The sequence below is a fragment of the Caretta caretta genome, chromosome 9 (genome assembly GCF_965140235.1).
Source record: "Caretta caretta isolate rCarCar2 chromosome 9, rCarCar1.hap1, whole genome shotgun sequence".
Classification (NCBI taxonomy): domain Eukaryota; kingdom Metazoa; phylum Chordata; order Testudines; family Cheloniidae; genus Caretta; species Caretta caretta.
Genome location: NC_134214.1, coordinates 45,037,101 through 45,056,379, shown reverse-complemented (window position 1 = coordinate 45,056,379; position 19,279 = coordinate 45,037,101). Strand labels below are relative to the sequence as shown.

Genomic DNA, 19,279 nt, shown 5'->3' with positions numbered 1-19,279 from the left:
TCTGAAGTTGTCAGGCAATTGTTCTTTTGTTGGTACGGGCCCTAACTCGCTCTGCCCCAAATTGCACCTCATTTTTGGCCCCCCTCCTCACTTTTGAAAAGCACACAACTTTTTTTTTTTTAGTATAATTAGCATTCCCAGCCGTACCTGTATTCCCTTTCCTTCCCATCTGTTTGCTTATGCTTGTATTTCAAGAGGTTCTTATTTCACAGTGTTTGTTTTATTCAGTTGCATGGCACCCAGAGCACTTTGGGTGGGGAGAAATACTGCTATAGAAATAAAATATATTGTTTTCACATTTAAAGAAGCAGAATAGCATTATTAATTGTTGTACTTGTAGCACAGTAGCTCCCACAAGCCACATTCAGAACCAGGAATCATAGAATCATAGAACATCAGAGTTGGAAGGGACCTCTGGAGGTCATCTAGTCCAACCCCCTGCTCAAAGCAGGACCAATCCCCAACTAAATCATCCCAGCCAGGGCTTTCTCAAGCCTGACCTTAAAAACTTCAAAGGAAGAAGATTCCACGACCTCCCTAGGTAACGCATTCCAGTGCTTCACCACCCTCCTGGTGAAAAAGATTTTCCTAATATCCAACCTAAACCTCCCCCACTGCAACTTGAGACCATTACTCCTCGTTCTGTCATCTGCTACCACTGAGAACAGTCTAGATCCATTCTCTTTGGAACCCCCTTTCAGGTAGTTGAAAGCAGCTATCAAATCCACACTCATTCTTCTCTTCCACAGACTAAACAATCCCAATTCCCTCAGCCTCTCCTCATAAGTCATGTGTTCCAGTCCCCTAATCATTTTTGTTGCCCTCCTCTGGACGCTTTCCAATTTTTTCACATCTTTCTTGCAGTGTGGGGCCCACAACTGGACACAGTACTCCAGATGCGGCCTCACCAATGTCGAATAGAGGGGAACGATCACGTCCCTCGATCTGCTGGCAATGCCCCTACTTATACAGCCCAAAATGCCGTTAGCCTTCTTGGCAACAAGGGCATACTGTTGACTCATATCCAGCTTCTTGTCCTCTGTAACCCCTAGGTCCTTTTCTGTGGAACTGCTGCCTAGCTGGTCGGTCCCTAGTCTGTAGCAGTGCGTGGGATTCTTCTGTCCTAAGTGCAGGACTCTGCACTTGTCCTTGTTAAACCTCATCAGATTTCTTTTGGCCCAATCCTCTAATTTGTCTAGGTCCCTCTGTATCCTAGCCCTACCCTCCAGCGTATTTACCTCTCCTCCCAGGTTAGTGTCATATGCAAACTTGCTGAGGGTGCAATCCACACCATCCTCCACAACATTAATGAAAGGTTTCAGAGGAACAGCCGTGTTAGTCTGTATTCGCAAAAAGAAAAGGAGTACGTGTGGCACCTTAGAGACTAACCAATTTATTTGAGCATGAGCTTTCGTGAGCTACAGCTCACTTCATCAGATGTTTACCGTGGAAACTGCAGCAGACTTTATATACACACAGAGAATATGAAACAATACCTCCTCCCACCCCACTGCTACAGTGCTAATAAACAATGGCCACATAAACACCACCCTATACCGGAAACCTACTGACCGCTATTCCTACCTGCATGCCTCCAGCTTTCACCCTGACCACACCACATGATCCATCGTCTACAGCCAAGCTCTGCGATACAACCGCATTTGCTCCAACCCCTCAGACAGAGACAAACACCTACAAGATCTCTGTCAAGCTTTCTTACAACTACAATACCCACCTGCAGAAGTAAAGAAACAGATTGATAGAGCCAGAAGAGTTCCCAGAAGTTACCTACTACAGGACAGGCCTAACAAAGAAAATAACAGAACGCCACTAGCCGTCACCTTCAGCCCCCAACTAAAACCCCTCCAACGCATTATTAAGGATCTACAACCTATCCTAAAGGATGACCCAACACTCTCACAAGTCTTGGGAGACAGGCCAGTCCTTGCCTACAGACAGCCCCGCAACCTGAAGCAAATACTCACCAACAACCACATACCACACAACAGAACCACTAACCCAGGAACTTATCCTTGCAATAAAGCCCGTTGCCAATTGTGCCCACATATCTATTCAGGGGACACCATCACAGGGCCTAATAACATCAGCCACACTATCAGAGGCTCGTTCACCTGCACATCCACCAATGTGATATATGCCATCATGTGCCAGCAATGCCCCTCTGCCATGTACATTGGTCAAACTGGACAGTCTCTACGTAAAAGAATAAATGGACACAAATCAGATGTCAAGAATTATAACATTGATAAACCAGTCGGAGAACACTTCAATCTCTCTGGTCACGCAATCACAGACATGAAGGTCGCTATCTTAAAACAAAAAAACTTCAGATCCAGACTCCAGCGAGAAACTGCTGAATTGGAATTCATTTGCAAATTGGATACTATTAATTTAGGCTTAAATAGAGACTGGGAGTGGCTAAGTCATTATGCAAGGTAGCCTGTTTCCTCTTGTTTTTTCCTACCCCCCCCCAGATGTTCTGGTTTAACTTGGATTTAAACTTGGAGAGTGGTCAGTTTAGATGAGCTATTACCAGCAGGAGAGTGAGTTTGTGTGTGTATGGGGGTGGGGGGGATGTGAGAAAACCTGGATCTATGCAGGAAATAGCCCGACTTGATTATGTAAAGAGTTGTCACTTTGGATGGGCTAGCACCAGCAGGAGAGTGAATTTGTGTGGGGGGGTGGAGGGTGAGAAAACCTGGATTTGTGCTGGAAATGGCCCACCTGTTGATCACTTTAGATAAGCTATTACCAGCAGGACAGTGGGGTGGGAGGAGGTATTGTTTCATATTCTCTGTGTGTATATAAAGTCTGCTGCAGTTTCCACGGTAAACATCTGATGAAGTGAGCTGTAGCTCACGAAAGCTCATGCTCAAATAAATTGGTTAGTCTCTAAGGTGCCACACGTACTCCTTTTCTTTTTGCGAACATTAATGAAGATATTGAACAAAACTGGCCCCAGGATTGACCCTTAGGGCACTCTGCTTGATACCAGCTGCCAACTAGACATGGAGCCATTGATCACTACCTGTTGAGCCCGACGATCTAGCCAGCTTTCTATCCACCTTATAGTCCATTCATCCAGCCCATACTTCTTTAACTTGCTGGCAAGAATACTGTGGGAGACAGTGTCAAAAGCTTTGCTAAAGTCAAGGAATAACACGTCCACAGCTTTCCCCTCATCCACAGAGCCAGTTATCTCATCATGGAAGGTAATTAGATTAGTCAGGCATGACTTGCCCTTGGTGAATCCATGCTGACTGTTCCTGATCACTTTCCTCTCATGTAAGTGCTTCAGAATTGATTCCTTGAGGACCTGCTCCAGGATTTTTCCAGGGACTGAGGTGAAGCTGACTGGCCTGTAGTTCCCCAGATCCTCCTCCTTCCCTTTTTTAAAGATGGGCACTACATTAGCCTTTTTCCAGTCGTCCGGGACCTCCCCCGATCGCTATGAGTTTTCAAAGATAATGGCCAATGTCTCTGCAATCACATACACCAACTCCTTTAGCACTCTTGATGCAGCGCATCCAGCCCCATGGACGTGTGCTTGTCCAGCTTTTCTAAATTGTCCCGAACCACTTCTTTCTCCACAGAGGGTTGGTCACCTCCTCCCCTTGCTGTGCTGCCCAGTGCAGCAGTCTGGGAGCTGACCTTGTTCGTGAAGACAGAGGCAAAAAAAGCATTGAGTACATTAGCTTTTTCAACATCCTCTGTCACTAGGTTGCCCCCCTAATTCAGTAAGAGGCCCACACTTTCCTTGACTTTCTTCTTGTTGCTAACATGCCTGAAGAAACACTTCTTGTTACTCTTAACATCTCTTGCTAGCTGCAACTCCAGGTGTGACTTGGCCGTCCTGATTTCACTCCTGTATGCCTGAACAATATTTTTATACTCTTCCCTGGTCATTTGTCCAATCTTCCACTTCTTGTAAGCTTCTTTTTTGTGTTTAAGATCAGCAAGGATTTCACTGTTAAGCCAAGCTGGTCGCCTGCCGTATTTACTATTCTTTCTACACATCGGGATGGTTTGTCCCTGTAACCTCAATAAGAATTCTTTAAAATACAGCCAGCTCTCCTGGGCTCCTTTCCCCCTCATGTTATTCTCCCAGAGGATCCTGCCCATCAGTTCCCTGAGGGAGTCAAAGTCTGCTTTTCTGAAGTCTAGGGTCCATATTCTACTGCTCTCCTTTCTTCCTTGTGTCAGATCCTGAACTCCACCATCTCATGGTCACTGCCTCCCAGGTTTCCATCCACTTTTGCTTCCCCTACTAATTCTTCCCAGTTTGTGAGCAGAAAGTCAAGAAGAGCTCTGCCCCTATTTGGTTCCTCCAGCACTTGCACCAGGAAATTGTCCCTGAGGACCATTGTGCTGATTGCTGTACAGTCAAAGTCTTTTACTCTGTGTTTGAAGAGTTTACCATCTAAGAGAAGATGCAACAAGTTGGTGGAAAGAACAGGGGTATGCGGAGGTAGATCAGGGAAACCGTAATAAGAAACATAGGCCAACTATATGACTGCAGATGTCCCTACCTACCAGCCTTCCCCACAGAGTGGTCTGTCCCTTCTCCTGGGAGGAGGAGGTTCTTTCCTCTATTCCTTTGACTTGCTACAGATCCTTGAGGAGGAGACATAGATGCTCCCCTTCCCTCGGTCTTTTAGGGCACTGGGTCTTCAAAAGAGAAAGAGCAGCAGTGGCGTCCCCGTCGCCCTGTGATAGGACAGTCTAATTGTGTGGGCCTTGTACTTGAAAACAGGAAGAGAAATGAGACCCTTAAAGTGAGGGCCACTTTTAAAAAAAGAGTGCAGCCATCTTTTGTTTTAAACTAGTCCTCAACGTGAAGGTGGCTCTTCAAACAATTTCTGCACTATGTGAGTCACAAACAGGCTCTCTCTTTAATATATGGCTCCCTCCTGCTTTAATTTATTTAAATACATAAATAACAAGCTGTCCCGGACACTTGTAGGGGTCCCAGCTCTCCAGGATTGTCCTGAAGGGTCCAGGAATTAAAGATTAATCTTTAATTAAAGATTATGTCATGTGATGAAACCTCCAGGAATATAGCCAACCAAAATTGGCAATCCGAGATGCTTTTCTAGTGCTAGCTGCCATGGCATCTATTTGGATTTGAAAGCAGCTGTTTCTCTCCCGGTTGCTGGAGCATGGCCACTTATGTTTGAATACTTCTTCCTCCAAATAAATGACACCTCTGATCTCTATAAGTGGACAGGAAGAGTTGAGGCCACACTGGGAAAAAAGAGGACGGTTGTCCTCAAGAATGGTTTGATTTTGTATTCCTTGTGCACCTCAAACTTTCATTGAAGTCTGGTTCTGGCCCCAAGAGTGAAATGTCAGAAAGGTAGCTCCAATAAGGAAAGTAAGTACAGCTTTGCCACCAGTTTAGTGATTGAGTAGACCACGCTCACCAGAACAGGAACCGCAGCTCTTCTGATGTAGGATGACCATATTTCCCTATATTAAATATGAGACACCTGGTAAAATTACTTGTATTCATGCAAGTTCAACAGCAATCAATCAGAACTATGCAGTGCAAACGTTCAAATTAACATCAAGTTGGCTGAGCCCCTGTTAAAAATAAATACTGCGTAGTTGGATTCTTTTTATTTACCTTCTTATCTTTAAGGCTTTCGGTTTCACACGGGGAGGAGGGGGGAAGGGAGGACCTGGCCCGTGTCTTTGCAGAGCTCATCTCTTCCCCCACTTCTCCCTCCCCCCCCCATCTCCTGTGGCTGGAAGCAGCTTGTCCCTTCCTGCCCACACATGTTGAAAGGCAGCTAACACCTCCAGGCTGCTGCTGACCACTGACATAACCCAGCCGCCTCCTGTCCCCCAACTACAGCGCAGGCAGGAAGGGGTGAAGCCCTATGGATGTGGTGTGCACTAGGGCCCAGGGAACTTGACTGCAGGGGCTTCAGGGAACCTGGCCAGAGACGTGGCTCAGCTTCTCCTCTCCCCACCACGCCACCCCTCCCCCACCATGCCGCCACTCCAGAACTTAGCTGAGGGGCAGAGAGGCTGCCCCACGCCAGCGCTGTGCAGGGGTTTGGCACGTGTAGGACTCGGCTCCTCCTGACCAGCGCCCCAGGCCACAGGGTCTTGGGCTTTCCCGGGGTACCTGCCCAGCCAGAGGCAGTGGGGGAAGGAAGGAGCCTGCCGGCCAGGCTGTTGGTGAGCTGAGCGCTCCAACCAGAGGCTGGTTCTCTGCACAGTGCTGGGAGCAGGGCATGCCCTGCTGGGGGGGATCTGTAGGAGCAGCAGGGTTGGAGGGCAGAGGAGCAAAGCAGGGAGAGGATAGTGAGAGGCAGAACACATAAAGGGCTGATGAGTGGGTAGCAGAGGTGAAATGTAACTGGCTGCTGACTGGCGCCTGCCCACACTCACCAGTCACCAAAGCTCACAGCCAGTGCCATCCGGAAATGGGATGGGGGGAAGGGCCCTGATGGCCGAGAGCTGGCATGCAGTGGGGGCTGAGCTGACAGACCAGCAAGAGGAGTGGCTGGCCATGTGCGCGGCATTTTCGCCCCACCACCAGCCTTGCACACCCACCCCCATCGTCAGCTACTGGACACCCCCACTCACTGCTGCTGGAATGGCAGCTGGCAAGCAGGGATCCAGCCAGCAGCAGTACCCACCAGTACTGATGGGGCGGTGGGGAGACAGAAAATAGGGATATTTGGCCCGTTTTAAGAAAAAGTCAGGACACCTGCTGGAGAGCTTAAATACGGGACTGTCCCTTCAAAAACAGGACATCTGGTCACCCTATTCAGATGAATAAAAGGTGGTATGTGTAGAAAGCTGTACAATGGAGGTGCTTGCAGTTTGTGATGAAGTATATGAATGTTTGACATTTCAAGAGGGAGTGTGATGTAAATGAGGGGAACTTGAACCCCAAACCACAGGAAACGCACCTGGTTTCAGATTTTATGGCAGAGCTGCAGATCAATCCTATGCTGAGTTTTAAGTTTAATTACTGTTTGTAAACCTCAGCCAGTTCTGAGCAAACTTACCTGTGTATCACTCTGTACCTCGTAGCAGCACTTTGGAACCCCCATATTCACCCCTGTAATATAATTATGATATATTTCATACAAAGCATGCCATGTAAGATATATGGAAGGTCATGATCTGCTGACACCCATTGTTCTGTCCAAATATGTATATCGTTAGTGTGTATGAAGTTATGAGATTTTGCTGTATGGTTGTTACTAATATATGTTGTAAGTTTGAGAGTCTCTACTGCTAGGTGGTGATCCACTCCCAGGAGGATGTTAAGTGACCACTAATCAGCAGGGGAGTTGTAAACAAGGGCTTTAAAATACTGTAATAGGGCTGCCCAAGCATCACACAATGGAGGATTGCTCAACCCTGTGACTCAGCAAAGCCCACCAGGACATGTCTGGGCTAGTGTTTTCCAGGCACATGGACTGAGGATATAAAATAGGGGACAATGGCATCATGCTTTGGCCTTTCTTTGCCCCCCCTCCCCGGCCCCCATACCTATGCTGGAAGCAGCAAGAATGCTGGGAAGACAAAGACAAACTGAGGAGACTGGTCCCAAGCTAAAAGGGGAAGCCTGTGTATGAAGAACTATAACCTACCTGCAACATCCAGTGGGGTGAGAAAAACTGCTTGATCTAAATACTGCCTAGTGTAATAAGGTTTAAGTTTTAGACTGTGCACTTACCTTTTATTTTCTTTGGTAACTACCTCTAACCTTTTGTGCCTACCACTTAAAATCACTTAAAATCTATCTTTCTGTAGTTAATAAATCAGTTTTATATTTTACCTAAAACCGTGTGTTTTGCTTGAAGTGCTAGGGAAATCTCAGCTAAGTTTTTTTTTGTTTTTTTTTTTTACAAAGGCTAGTGTGCCTCCTTGCCACATTGAGGGAGGGTTGGATGGGGTAATAAATTTATACTGGTCGGGTTTCTGAGCAGGGCAAGATGGTATATTCCAGGTGTGCAAGGCTCAGGGCTTGGGAGATTTGCTGGTGATTTGCTTTCTCTGTGTGATTCATGAGTGGCTCAGGGAGCATTTGTGCAATCTAGCTGGGTATGGGGCTTCACATGCAGTTGTGCAATGGAACCCCAAACCACAGGAAACATACCCAGTTTCAGATTTCATGGCAGACCTGCAGATCAATCCTGTGCTGAGTTTCAAGTTTTATTACTGTTCGTAAATCTCAGCCAGTTCTGAGTAAACCTACTTGACAGATGAGTTCACATCAAAAGTAAAACTCAGAAGTTTTGCCTATACGTTGCTTTGATTTTGGGGGTTCATTTGGCCCAAAGGTGTGACCACAGGCTTAAATGGTGTCACAGAAATGCTGGGTCTGTCATTGCCAGCTGATAGAATTTCATTAGTTTATAACAAAAGTTTCCAACTCCGACAGGCTATTTAGACACATTTACAATTACCTTGATTTGCTGAGGAGGCAAGAAGAAGGGAGGCCAATGCAATGCTCCATTTGCTATCAGAATATCACACTTACCAACATCCAGGCCGTGTATGCTTGAATCTGCCTTGGTGCAAACACACATGGACCAAAACCAAAGAAAAGGATCACATAGAGCCCAATCCCACATGACTGAAGCCAAATGGAAGTTTTCCTATTCAACAAGAATAGCATCAGGCCCATGAGCCCCTGTGACTAATGATAACGTACAATTTCATCATCATTAATTATATTTAATTGCTGTCTCCAGTAGGAGTAAAGTTAACTTGTGGTGCTAGCTAACTCGGGGTCACTTACATAGTTCCAGCCTCATTCTCTGAGAAACAAGACTAGCTCTACAGATATTAACATGCTTGGTCAGGTTTTTTTTAGTTGGACAATCAAATCTTTGGCTATTTAATGCTTCTGGCTTCCCTTTTTGATTTAATAAAAAGTGAAAACTGCAAGCTTCATAATTGTGGTGACTGGCTGTTGAAAGCTGCAGCAGTGTCATTGCTGGGGGAAAGTACAGGAGCAAAGAGGGGAAGGGGTGCATGTCCAGCCATGAAGCCTAAAATATTTAAAACAATAAACAGATAATTCTTGGTAGAAGTGCTGTTTTTAATTTGTGTGTCTGTCTGATTCTCTATTTATGGCATATTTCCCTTTATTTTTGCCTGTAGAGCTATTTTATTTAGCACTACATTATGCATTAAAGATCTTCAACTCGACAGTGAAGAGAATGGTCCAGTGACAAGGGCTCCTAGGCACTAGGAAAATACAAATAATCATAATAACTTAATACAATGAAAACAGATTATCATTCTTGGATAATTGTGGATTTTGGGTGTTTGGGTTATATGACTTCCAAAAAGAAACAAGTTCCAGAAAGTTTATAATACCTGTTGCAAAATAAATGTTTTTGCTGAAGAGGGTCTCCTTTGTTTTTGTCCCCCTTTTGCAAGGAATCTAACACACTTTCGGACTTGACCGTGGGTTACATTGTTACTCCTCATGTGCTCATTACTGGAATATCATCATACATCCATAGTATCTATGGCTCCTAATTTCCATTAAATCCTGACATACCTTTGTGGATTTGAGCCTATAACCCTAACTCTGACTCTACACTAAGAAAACAGTGCAACAAAGGACAGAGTAAATGCAGTACTTCACAACTTCCTAAAGTTTTTGGAGAAATGTAAGTACCATAATTAAACCAAAATACACACACACACATATATATATATATATTAGGGCTGTCAAGTTATTAAAAAAATAATCATAATTAATCGCACAATTAAAAAAATTAATCACGATTAATCGTGCGATTAATCACACTGTTAATAATAGAATACCATTTATTTGAATATTTTTGGATGTTTTCTACATTTTTAAATATATTATTTCAATTACAACACAGAATACAAAGTGAAGGACGTCCCATCACTCTCACAGATCTTCAGAGACAGGCCAGTCCTTGCTTACAGACAGCCCCCCAACCGGAAGCAAATACTCACCAGCAACCACACACCACACAACAAAAACACTAACCCAGGAACCTATCCTTGCAATAAAGCCCGTTGCCAACTGTGTCCCCATATCTATTCAGGGGACACCATCATAGGGCCTAATCACATCAGCCACACTATTAGAGGCTCGTTCACCTGCACATCTACCAATATGATATATGCCATCATGTGCCAGCAATGCCCCTCTGCCATGTACATTGGCCAAACCGGACAGTCTCTACGTAAAAGAATAAATGGACACAAATCAGACATCAAGAATTATAACATTCAAAAACCAGTGGGAGAACACTTCAATCTTTCTGGTCACTCAATTGCAGACTTAAAAGTCGCAATTCTCAACAAAAAAGCTTCAAAAACAGACTCCAATGAGAGATTGCTGAATTGGAATTAATTTGCAAACTGGACACCATTAAATTAGGTTTGAATAAAGACTGGGAGTGGATGGGTCATTACACAAAGTAAAACTATTTCCCCATGTTTATTCCCCCCCATTCCCCACTGTTCATCACACGTTCTTGTCCACTGCTGGAAATGGTCCACCTTGATTATCACTACAAAAGGTTTTTTTTCTCTCCTGCTGGTAATCGCTAACCTTACCTGATCACTCTCATTACAGTGTGTATGGTAACACCCATTGTTTCATGTTCTCTGTGTATATAAAATCTCCCCACTGTATTTTCCACTGTATGCAGCCGATGAAGTGAGGTGTAGCTCACGAAAGCTTATGCTCAGATAAATTTGTTAGTCTCTAAGGTGCCACAAATACTCCTTTTCTTTTTTTAAAGTGTACACTGCTCATTTTATATTTATTTTTATTACAATTATTTGCACTGTAAAAAACCAAAAGAAATAGCATTTTTCAATTCACCTAATACAAGTACTATAGTGCAATCTCTTTATCATGAAAGTAGAACTTACAAATGTAGAATTATATACAAAAAAACTGCATTCAAAAATAAAACAATGTAAACTTTTAGAGCCTGCAAGTCCAATCGCTCAGACAAACAAGTTTGGTTACAATTTGCAGGAGATAATGCTCCCCGCTTCTTGTTTACAATGTCACCTGAAAGCGAGAACAGATGTTCACATGGGACTGTTGTAGCCGGTGCCACAAGATATTTACGTGCCAGATGCGCTAAAGATTCATATGTCCCTTCATGTTTCAACCACCATTCCAGAGGACACATCCATGCTGATGACGGGTTCTGCTCGATAACGATCCAAAGCAGTGCAAACTGATGCATGTTCATTTTTATCATCTGAGTCAGATGCCACCAGCAGAAGGTTGATTTTCTTTTTTGGTGGTTCGGGTTCTGTAGTTTCCACATCTGAGTGTTGCTCTTTTAAATCTTCTGAAAGCATGCTCCACACCTCGTCCATCTCAGATTTTGGATGGCACTTCAGATTCTTAAACCTTGGGTCGAATGCTGTAGTTATTTTTAGAAATCTCACATCGGTACATTCTTTGCGTTTTGTCAAATCTGCAGTGAAAGTGTTCTTAAAACGAACATGTGCTGGCTGTGTCATTCTCCAAGACTGCTATGACATGAAATATATGGCAGAATGCAGGTAAAACAGAACAGGAGACATACAATTATCCCGCAAGCAGTTCAGTCACAAATATAATTAACGCATTATTTTTTTTAACAAGCATCGTCAGCAGGGAAGCATCTCCTCTGGAATGGTTAGGCATACGAATGTTTAGCATATCTGACATGTAAATACCTTGCAATGCCAGCTACAAAAGTGCCATGCGAATGCCTGTTCTCACTTTCAGGTGACATTGTAAACAAGAAGCGGGCAGTATTATCCCCTGCAAATTTTAACCAAACTTGTTTGTCTGAGCGATTGGCTGAAGTAGGACTGAGTGGACTTGTAGGCTCGAAAGTTTTACATTGTATTACTTTTGAATGCAGTTATTTTTTTGTACATAATTCTACATTTGTAAGTTCAACTTTCCTGATAAAGAGATTGCACTACAGTACTTGGATGAGTTGAATTGAAAAATACTATTTCTTTTACCATTTTTACAGTGAAAATATTTGTACTAAAATATAAAATGAGCACTGTACACTTTGTATTCTATGTTGTAATTGAAATCAATACATTTGAAAATGTAGAAAACATCCAAAAATATTGAATAAATGTCAATTGGTATTCTATTGTTTAACAGTGCAATTAATCACAATTAATTTTTTTGAGTTAATCGTGTGAGTTAACTGCAATTAATTGACAGCCCTAATATATATACATACACTCATTTTTATATTATTCTGTGTGGGGGATACACTGTGGAAATGTAAATCTTACCAATTATCAAAATAATAGAAATATTACTATCTTGATTATACATAATTCTGACTTATTGTTGGAAATATATTGTAATTCAGTAGTTAGTATCATTAAAGGAAGTGTACCGATACAAAAATGAAAGATAGAATTGCTGAAAAAGATTGAAATATTTCTGGACATAGAAAGGACATTTTTTGAGAATTCCTTAACTTTATATTTCTCAGATTGTAAGGCATTATTTATATGTTTTAATTTGATTAGAGTAACCTAAGTTGAGCATAAATGTAGGCTTTTATTCTATGGATATTATAGATTCATAGATTCCAAGACCAGAAGAGACCATGATCATCTAGTCTGACCTCCTGCATAACACAAGCTATAGGATTTCATACAATATATGAGAATGCCTGCCCACAAGTGCCACGGCTTAATTCCTGTTCTTCCTCCCTCCCACCTTGGCTTCCCTGTGGACCTACTGAAGTCCACAGGTTTTCAGCAGAATCTTAGTAGGTCAGCAGGAACTATGGACCTGATGGGGACTCCACTAAAGATTTTGTGGATCAAGAAGCCTGTAGGGAAGTAAACAGGGGCACTAGGACAGCTGCAGAAGTCAAGGAAAGACTATGGAGTTTAGGAGCTCTGCAAGTACTCTGAATTTTTAAACTAGTGATCGGCAACCTTTGGCACACGGCCCGCCAGTGTAAGCCCCCTGGCGGGCTGGGCTGGTTTGTTTACCTGCCGCGTCCACAGGTTTGGCCAACCATGGCTCCCCCTGGCCGCGTTTCGCCATTCCAGGACAATGGGGGCTGCGGGAATGGCATGGGCGAAGGGATGTGCTGGCCACTGCTTCCCACAGACCCCATTGGCCTGGAACGGCGAACCGCGACCAGTGGGAGCCATGATCAGCCAAACCTGCAGACACCAGCCGGTAAACAAACCTGCCCGGCCCACCGGGGGCTTACCCTGGCGGGCCGTGTGCCAAAGGTTGCCGGTCCCTGTTTTAAACTTAGGATCTCTCCAGGAGTACATGAAAGTGGAGCCCAGCTGGCTATGTTGAGAGTTGCTGATGCTCTGAAGTGATCAGCGGTGTTTCTGAGTAGGTGTGATTTTGAGGAGTTTCATTCCAGAGAGAATGGTGACCGAAAAGTCATGAGAGGCTTGAAAATGCTTATAAAATCTAAGGGCTCATCACTTCTAATCCATGTGTCCCATACTTAAAAAATGCTAAAAACATTCTCCTCCTAACTTAAATTGATTTTTAAAAAAGTAATACTTTTCCTGTTGAAAAGTAAGAGGGAGAGCTTTTTTTTTAAAAAAAAAAAAAAGTCTTCTAGTGGACGTTCCGTTTCTATGATAGCTGTCTCCAATGAGAGATTGGAAAGTCTGAGAATTTTATCCAGGCTGATAGATTCCCACCCTGTTTACCCTTCCTCATTGGAGAAGAGATGGACATTATTAGATTTTTTTATATTTTGTTTGTTCAAAAATATGTTTGTAGAAATAACAAAAATAAAACTACAACCATCTAAAGAAAGAAGACATAACAAAGCCATGTACTTGCCTTTTTATTGCTTCCTGTCTACAGTAATGACCTGTTCTTCATTTCACTTCCCCTATCCTTCTAAAACTACTAAAAACTCCTCTTTCACATGTACATAAAAGTTAATATTCTATAGCTTAAACAGCCAAGGAGTTCTATGCACCTAGTGATAACAATTTTTTATCTTCCGTTTCCTTCTATAGATTCAGCAACATAGTGATCAGATTTATATTGGAAAAGCCATACAGTGAACAATGAGCTAGCACAAAGTAGTGTTTTTTGTCAGAAATCCATACTGTCTCACAAATACTATTTTTAAAATTTTTCTGCCAAATTAGGCTGCTTTTGTATTGGATAGATCTGAGAAAAGAGTAGAATCAGACAGTAAAACACAAATTCTGTCTATTAAAAGCAGCAAAATTCCCACTTTTGTTAAATGTGTTTTTCTAGGATCAGTGTAGCTGCTATTTTCTTTCCTTTCTTCATATTACAAAGCTTTATTCAAGAGTGAAGTCCAGAAGTGACTAGGATCTGGCCCTGCATTTTGAAGGGAACTGAGGGAAGCAGAGTATTATTTTCCTTGGAAATATTTTGCACTCAGGAATCATTCAGATTAAGGCCCCAATTCAGCAAAACAGGTGCTTAAATCCCATTACTTCAATGCATTTCTGGACCCTAACTGTACCCTCAAACTGGGTCAGGTTGAGAATTTTGTTTGATTTGGAATTACCTGTTTATTATGATTGCATAAATCAACCAATTATACTGTTGTGCAAAAGCAGGTAAGTATTGGTTTCAGTAATTAACCAGAAAAAAAATTGCTAAAGGAGTATCATTACTGTGCTTTGATTTTTGTTGTTTTCATATCCAGCTGTCTCAAGTTGGCCAGCCACAAAATCAGTGGTAACTTCTGAAAATGTTGGCCTACGTGCTTAGCACCTACTTAGATCTTTGAAAAATAATAATTAATGAAGCTATTATAGAAATGAGTAATTATTAATCGTTGACTTCAACTTCTTAGGCAACATACAAATACTTATTTTGAGAGAAATGCTAAGGACAGCTTGAGAAATGCCAAACAAGCTTGGTAATGCAATAATAAAGGCTAACAGCAGCTAATAGCAACCCAACAAGATATTTAACGCAGGACAAGCAGCTGTAATTTCTGACAGGGGTGTGTGTGTGTGTATGTGAAGAGAGAGAGAGATGACATGAAAATCACCTTTATTCATATAAAATCACATTGAAAACTATTTTAAAATGTTATAAAATCACAATATTGTTTGTCTTTCTCCCACAGGACAGAAGTGACTTTGTCTGTACAAAGTGCAAGCTGTTCTCCATATTGGAAGAGAAGGTTCAAGGTCTGGAAAAACAAGTATCGACCCTGCGTTGCATAAGAGAAACTGAAGATTTCCTGGACAGATGTCAGGATACGCTTCTATGGGCACAATGTTCTGAAGATTCAGAGCAGGCTGTGCAGCGGGGACAGGAGGACGGTGAAGAAAATTGACAGCATGTGACCTCCAGAAGAAGAAAGGGGAGCATCCATGTACCAGCAGCGCAGATACAGGTAAGCAACCGTTTTCATGTTCTCTCCACAGGTATTAATGCAGAGAGTGGACTAGATGATACATCTGAGGGAAGGGAACAGAAGCAGACTCCGCCGATTGGAAGGCATGAGATGCACTGTCCTAGGGATGGGGGTTCCACGACCACCGCTCCCAAGAGGAGGAGGTGGGTGGTGGTGATCAGGGACTCTCTCCTCAGGGGGACTGAGTCATCTATCTGCCGCCCTGACTGGGAAAACCGAGAAGTCTGCCGCTTGCCAGGAGCTAGGATTCACGATGTGATGGAGAGTCTGCCGACACTCATCAAGCGCTCGGGTCGCTACCCCTTCCTGCTTCTCCACGTGGGCACCAATGATACTGCCAAGAATGATCTTGAGCTGATCACTGAGGACTACGTGGCTCTGGGAAGAAGGATAAAGGAGTTTGAGGCGCAAGTGGTGTTTTTGTCCATCCTCCCCGTAGAAGGAAAAGGCCTGGGTAGAGACCGTCGAATCGTGGAAGTCAACGAATGGCTACACAGGTGGTGTCGAAGAGAAGGCTTTGGATTCTTTGACCATGGGATGGTGTTCCAAGAAGGAGGAGTGCTAGGCAGAGACAGGCTCCACCTAAGAAAGAGAGGGAAGAGCATCTCTGCAAGCAGGCTGGCTGACCTAGTGAGGAGGGCTTTAAACTAGGTTCACCGGGGGAAGGAGACCAAAGCCCTGAGGTAAGTGGGGACGTGGGATACCGGGAGGAAGCAAGAGCAGGAGAACGTGAAAGGGGAGGGCTTCTGCCTCATACTAAGAAAGCAGGACAAACAGCAAGTTATCTCAAGTGCCTGTACACAAATGCAAGAAGCCTGGGAAACAAGCAGGGAGAACTAGAAGTTCTGGCACAGTCAAGGAATTATGATGTGATTGGAATAACAGAGACTTGATAGGATAACTCACATGACTGGAGTACTGAACTGGAGTACTGTTCAGGAAAGACAGGCAGGGCAGAAAAGGTGGGGGAGTTGCATTGTATGTAAGAGAGCAGTATGACTGCTCAGAGGTCGGTATTAAACTGCAGAAAAACCTGAGTGTCTCTTGATTAAGTTTAGAAGCATGAGCAACAGGGTGATGTCGTGGTGGGAGTCTGCTATAGGCCACCGGACCAGGGGGATGAGGTGGACAAGGCTTTCTTCCGGCAACTAACGAAAGTTACTAGATAGCAGGCCCTGGTTCTTATGGGAGACTTCAATCACCCTGATATCTGCTGGGAGAGCAATACAGCGGTGCACGGACAATCCAGGAAGTTTTTGGAAAGTGTAGGGGACAATTTCCTGGTGCAAGTGATGGAGGAACCAACTAGGGGCAGAGCTCTTCTTGACCTGCTGCTCACAAACCGGGAAGAATAAGTAGGGAAAGCAAAAGTGGATGGGAACCTGGGAGGCAGTGACCATGAGATGGTCAAGTTCAGGATCCTGACACAAGGAAGAAAGGAGAGCAGCAGAATATGGACCCTAGACTTCAGAAAAGCAGACTTTGACAACCTCAGGGAACTGATGGGCAGGATCCCCTGGGAGAATAACATGAGGGGGAAAAGAATCCACGAGAGCTGGCTATATTTTAAAGAATCCTTATTGAGGTTACAGGGACAAACCATCCCGATGTGTAGAAAGAATAGTAAATATGGCAGGCGACCAGCTTGGCTTATCAGTGAAATCCTTGCTGATCTTAAACACAAAAAAGAAGCTTACAAGAAGTGGAAGATTGGACAAATGACCAGGGAAGAATATAAAAATATTGCTTGGGCATGCAGGAGTGAAATCAGGAAGACCAAGTCACACCTGGAGTTGCAGCTAGCAAGAGATGTTAAGAGTAACAAGAAGGGTTTCTTCAGGCATGTTAGCAAAAAGAAGAAAGTCAAGGAAAGTGTGGGCCCCTTACTGAATGAGGGAGGCAACCTAGTGACAGGGGATGTTGAAAAAGCTAATGTATTCAATGCTTTTTTTGCCTCTGTCTTCACGAACAAGGTCAGCTCCCAGACTGCTGCACTGGGCAGCACAGCATGGGGAGGAGGTGACCAGCCCTCTGTGAAGAAAGAAGTGGTTCGGGACTATTTAGAAAAGCTGGATGAGCACAAGTCCATGGGGCCGGATGCACTGCATCCAAGAGTGCTAAAGGAGTTGGCGGATGTGATTGCAGAGCCATTGGCCGTTATCTTTGAAAACTCATGGTGATTGGGGAAGGTCCCAGATGACTGGAAAAAGGCTAATGTAGTGCCCATCTTTAAAAAACTGAAGGAGGAGGATCTGGCGAGCTACAGGCCAGTCAGCCTCACCTCAGTCCCTAGAAAAATCATGGAGCAGGTCCTCAAGGAATCAATTCTGAAGCACTTACATGAGAGGAAAGTGATCAGGAACAGTCAGCATGGATTCACTAAGGGCAAGTCATGCCTGACTAATCTAATTGCCTTCTATGACAAGATAACTGGCTCTGTGGATAAGGGGAATGCAGTGGACGTGTTGTTCCTTGACTTTAGCAAAGCTTTTGACACTGTCTCCCACAGTATTCTTGCCAGCAAGTTAAAGAAGTATGGGCTGGATGAATGGACGATAAGGTGGATAGAAAGCTGGCTAGATTGTCAGGCTCAGCGGTTAGTGATCAATGGCTCCATGTCTAGTTGGCAGCCAGTATCAAGTGGAGTGCCCCAAGGGTCGGTTCGGCCGGTTTTGTTCAATATCTTCATTAATGTTGTGGAGGATGGTGTGGATTGCACCCTCAGCAAGTTTGCATATGACACTAAACTGGGAGGAGTGGTAGATATGTTGGAGGGTAGGGATAGGATACAGAGGGACCTAGATAAATTAGAAGATTGGGCCAAAAGAAATCTGATGAGGTTCAACAAGGACAAGGGCAGAGTCCTGCACTTAGGACGGAAGAATACCATGCACCGCTACAGACTAGGGACCGAATGGCTAGGCAGCAGTTCTGCAGAAAAGGACCTAGGGGTTACAGTGGACAAGAAGCTGGATATGAGTCAACAGTGTGCCCTTGTTGCCAAGAAGGCCAATGGCATTTTGGGCTGTATAAGTAGGGGCATTGCCAGCAGATTGAGAGACGTGATTGTTCCCCTCTATTCGACATTGGTGAGGCCTCATCTGGAGTACTGTGTGGAAAAATTGGAAAGTGTTCAGCGGAGGGCAACAAAAATTATTAGGGGACTGGAACACATGACTTATGAGGAGAGGCTGAGGGAACTGGGATTGTTTAGTTTGCGGAAGAGAAGAATGAGTGGGGATTTGATAGCTGCTTTCAACTACCTGAAAGGGGGTTCCAAAGAGGATGGATCTAGACTGTTCTCAGTGGTAGCAGATGACAGAACGAGGAGTAATGGTCTCAAGTTGCAGTGGGGGAGGTTTAGGTTGGATATTAGGAAAATCTTTTTCACTAGGAGGGTGGTGAAACTCTGGAATGCGTTACCTAGGGAGGTCGTGGAATCTCATTCCTTAGAAGCTTTTAATGTCAGGCTTGAGAAAGCCCTGGCTGGGATGATTTGGTTGGGGATTGGTCCTGTTTTGAGCAGGGGGTTGGACTAGATGACCTCCTGAGGTCCCTTCCAACCCTGATATTCTATGATTCTATGATTCTATGAATTGTGACGGGGCAAGGCCAGATGGCTATGGAAAAGTAGGGGGAGATAGATATATTAGCTCCAAGCTAAACAAATCCCTGGTACTAGGATAAGTGAAATGGCAGCTGCTCCAGGTCAGTTAAGACACCTGGGGCTAATTAAGAACTTTCCAGAAGGCAGGTAGAAGGCTAGGTTGATTGGGACACCTGAAACCAATCAGGGGCTGGCTGAAACTAGTTAAAAGCCTCCCAGTTAGTCAGGTGGGTGTGCATGT

The 19,279-nt window shown here is 43.9% G+C and overlaps 1 long non-coding RNA gene across 1 annotated transcript in view; it reads left to right on the top strand.

Annotated features, from left to right (window-relative positions):
- LOC125643125 (uncharacterized) overlaps positions 1–19,279 on the top strand; it is a 46,325-nt gene that overhangs the window by 19,380 nt on the left and 7,666 nt on the right. The window contains exon 3 of the long non-coding RNA XR_012669907.1: positions 15,138–15,410. This is a non-coding gene — a long non-coding RNA (uncharacterized LOC125643125). The remainder of the gene's footprint in view (positions 1–15,137; positions 15,411–19,279) is intronic.